The following is a 4,046-nucleotide window of genomic DNA, read 5'->3' on the forward strand; positions in this document are numbered from 1 at the left end:
CTGGGGCGTGCCCCGACTTCCTCACCAACAATAAAGTTTTTCTCTCTCTCTCTCTCCGAGCCGACTCTTCAAGCGCAAAAGCGACGTTGGGAGCTTTTGGTCATCGCTCCAGCCGTTGTAACGGGCAACACGTTCGAAGATCTCGTGCCAATCCTCGGCATCTTCGAACACGTCGCCATGAAACGACGGAGGTGTTTGTGGCTGATGGCAGAGGATTCGTGCCGGGAGCCCGTTCTCAGTTTCCATGGCAGCTGGTTCCTTCAAAGAGCGAGGTGGCGTCACCCTCGCTGCAGCCGGAAGGGGTCCGAATTAGAGGGACGCTCCACGGAGGCAGCGGATGCGAGGCTTGTGGACCACGGTGAGATCCGCAGTGGTCCGTAGCCTACGTGAGTCGGCAAGCGTTCCCAGCTCCTCCACTGAGATTGTGACTAATATTACGCGCCACACAATCGGGGACAGAACTACTCCAGGTTTATCATCAGCCGCAAGCAAGATCGCGAAGCCATGCATCCGCACTTCAGTTTCCCCTGCTTCTCAGCGGCATCAATATATATTGTAACGTGAAGATGTGCACACCAAAAGGGAAAAATATATTTACAGGGAGACAGCTTACAGCCACGCAGCCGAACAACCGGGCACGCGAAGCCCAGCCGCAGAAACGCACTTCGTCCTCTTCGCGTTCCAAGCGCGAGCGCACCAAGCACGAGCGTTCCAAGCACAAGCACAACCGTAGCATAACTCCCGGCGGCAAAAGCACCATCCCGGTGCTAAGTGGATGATGTAGCAGGCGTGTGGTACGGTTTGAGACGGACTACATGAACGACGTCAGTCAAAGGGCTAGTGGACGACGTCGGAGCATGAAGAGGTGTAATCTCGTAGGTCACGTCGGTCACCTGACGGAGAACTCGATAAGGGCCACTGTACTGACGTAGAGGTTTCTCAGAGAGACCGACATGGCGAGAAGGAGACCAAAGGAGGACGAGTGAGCCCGGCGGATAGTGTACTGGGCGATGCCGGCGGTCGTAAACTGACTTCTGGTAGGTCTGAGATGCGGTGAGCCGGTCTCGGGCGATTTCACGGGCCATAGTTGCTCGGGAGATGGCGTCACGTGCATACTCTGTGGTCGAGGCAGTAGAACTCGGTAGTAATGTATCCAATGGCAGCGCAGGATGCCGACCAAACAGAAGGTAGAAAGGAGAATAGCCGGTGGTATCATGCCGCGACGAATTATAAGCAAATGTTACATAAGGCAAGGCAACGTCCCAATCGCGGTGGTCGGGCGAGACATGCATGGATAGCATATCGGTCAGAGTCCTGTTGAGGCGCTCGGTAAGCCCGTTCGTCTGGGGACGGTAAGCTGTAGTGAGCTTATGCTGCGTGCCACAGGACCGGAGGATATCGTCAACTACTCGGGACAAAAAGTAGCGGCCGCGGTCCGTCAGCAATTGGTGTGGAGCGCCGTGGTGAAGGATTACGTTCTGCAATAGGAAGTCGGCGACATCGGTTGCGCAACTTGTTGGTAACGCACGCGTGATAGCGTACCGGGTCGCATAGTCGGTCGCGACAGCAATCCAACGGTTGCCGGAGCAGGACGTCGGGAAAGGTCCGAGAAGGTCGAGTCCAACACGGTAGAATGGTTCGAGAGGTACGTCAATAGGCTGTAGAAGGCCAGCAGGCAACGTTGATGGTCTCTTCCTGCGTTGACAGAGGTCGCAGGAGGCAACGTAACGCCGAACAGAGCGGTACAGACCAGGCCAAAAGAAGCGGCGTCGGACCCGATCGTATGTGCGGGAGACGCCGAGGTGGCCTGCGGTCGGTAGGTCGTGTAGTTCCGCTAGGACAGATGAACGGAGACGCTGGGGAACGACTAGCAGGAGCGGAGGTCCGTCAGGACGAAGGTTGCGGCGGTATAGGACGCCATCCTGAATGACGAACAGCTGCAATGAAGGATCTCGGCTGGCACAGTTGAGGCGATCAATGAGAATACGCAAGGAAGAGTCTTGTCGCTGCTCGTCCGCGATGTTAACCAGATCGGAGATAGCGAAGAGGCACGGGCCGAGGTCGTTGTCTCCAGGATCAGGCGGCTCTACAGGGTGCCGAGACAGGCAGTCGGCGTCTTGATGGAGACGCCCTGACTTGTAATGAACAGTGTAAGAATACTCTTGGAGGCGCAACGTCCAACGTCCGAGCCGGCCTGTGGGGTCTCTCAGTGAAGACAGCCAACAAAGGGCGTGGTGATCGGTCACTACGGAGAATGGACGGCCAAACAGGTACGGTCGGAACTTAGCTACGGCCCAAACAAGAGCTAGACACTCGCGCTCTGTAATTGAGTAATTTCGCTCAGCTGTAGAAAGGAGGCGGCTGGCATATGCAATAACGCGTTCTTGCCCTTGGTGACGTTGGGCTAGCACGGCGCCAATCCCATAACCGCAGGCGTCTGTGCGAACTTCAGTCGGAGCCGACGGATCAAAATGGGCCAGAATAGGTGGGGAGGTGAGTAAGTCGACTAGCGAAGAAAAGGCCTCCTCTTGGGCAGGGCCCCAGGTAAAAGGGGTGTCTTTCTTTAGAAGGTCGATCAGGGGGCGAGCGGTGCCGGCAGAATTTTTGATGAAACGGCGGAAGTACGAGCAGAGGCCGACGAAGCTGCGCACATCCGTAGACGACTGGGGAATAGGGAAGTCCTTGACGGCTTTAACTTTACCAGGATCCGGGCGGACACCAGAAGCGTCGACTAGATGTCCGAGAATGGTTAGTTGGCGGCGACCGAATTGACATTTCGACGAATTGAGCTGTAGCCCGGCTCGACGGAAGACAGAAAGAATGCTCGCCAGTCTTTCGAGGTGCGTGGTAAACGTGGGCGAAAAAACCACAACATCGTCGAGGTAACATAGACATGTGGACCATTTAAAGCCGCGAAGCAAGGAGTCCATCATTCTTTCGAAGGTAGCTGGCGCATTACAGAGACCGAATGGCATAACTTTAAACTGATATAAGCCGTCCGGTGTGACGAATGCCGTCTTTTCGCGGTCATTGTCATCAACAGAGATTTGCCAATACCCGGACCGAAGGTCAATTGAAGAGAAAAATTTGGCTCCGTGAAGGCAGTCCAAAGCATCGTCTATTCTTGGGAGTGGATAGACGTCTATTTTTGTTATGTTGTTTAGGTGCCGGTAATCAACGCAAAAGCGCCAGCTGCCGTCCTTATTTTTAACCAGCACAACTGGTGAGGCCCAAGGGCTCGACGAGGGCTCTATGATGTCTTTACTGAGCATCTTGTCCACCTCTTGCTGTATGATTGTGCGTTCTGTACTGGACACTCTGTAGGGTCGTCTGTGAATAGGAGCTGCGTCACCGGTGTTGATGCGATGCGTGACCACAGATGTTCGAGCCAAAGGGCGGTCATCGAAGTCAAAGATGTCGCGAAAAGACGACAGAAGATACCGAAGGTCGTGAGCTTGCCCTGGTAAGAGGTCAGCAGCAATCATTTTTGCATATTCATCAGGTGGTGGGACGTCAGAGTCGCGGCAGTTCGACGATGGTGGGACGCTTCTCACCGCCGATACGACGCATTCGGCAGCAGGGCACAGCGTGGCGAGCGACATACCTTGTGGGAGCGGCTGAACGTAAGAGGCAAAGTTGAGAACCGGAAGGGATGCTTGATTTGCCGACATGGTGACAACTGTATGCGCAAGGCTAACACTGCGTGTAAAGGGCACATCAGGAACCGGAGTAATGATGTAGTCACCATCGGGAACTGGCGGGACCGAGGAGAAACGGACATAAGTGGCGGCATCGGGGTCCAGGCGGACAAAGTCGGCGGTGCACAGTCGGTGAACAATTGGATCCGGTGGCTCTGAAGGAACAGGTACAGCGAGTTGAACGATGCTTGTGGCGCAATCTATAAGGGCGGAATGGTCGGTGAGAAAGTCAAGGCCGAGAATGATGTCATGAGGGCAGTGTTCGAGGACAGTGAAGAGCACGGAAGTATGGCGGCCGGCTATTGAAACACGAGCAGTACACATTCCGACGACAATAGACATACCGCC

This window comes from Amblyomma americanum, chromosome 9, assembly GCF_052857255.1.
Source record: "Amblyomma americanum isolate KBUSLIRL-KWMA chromosome 9, ASM5285725v1, whole genome shotgun sequence".
Classification (NCBI taxonomy): Eukaryota; Metazoa; Arthropoda; class Arachnida; order Ixodida; family Ixodidae; genus Amblyomma; species Amblyomma americanum.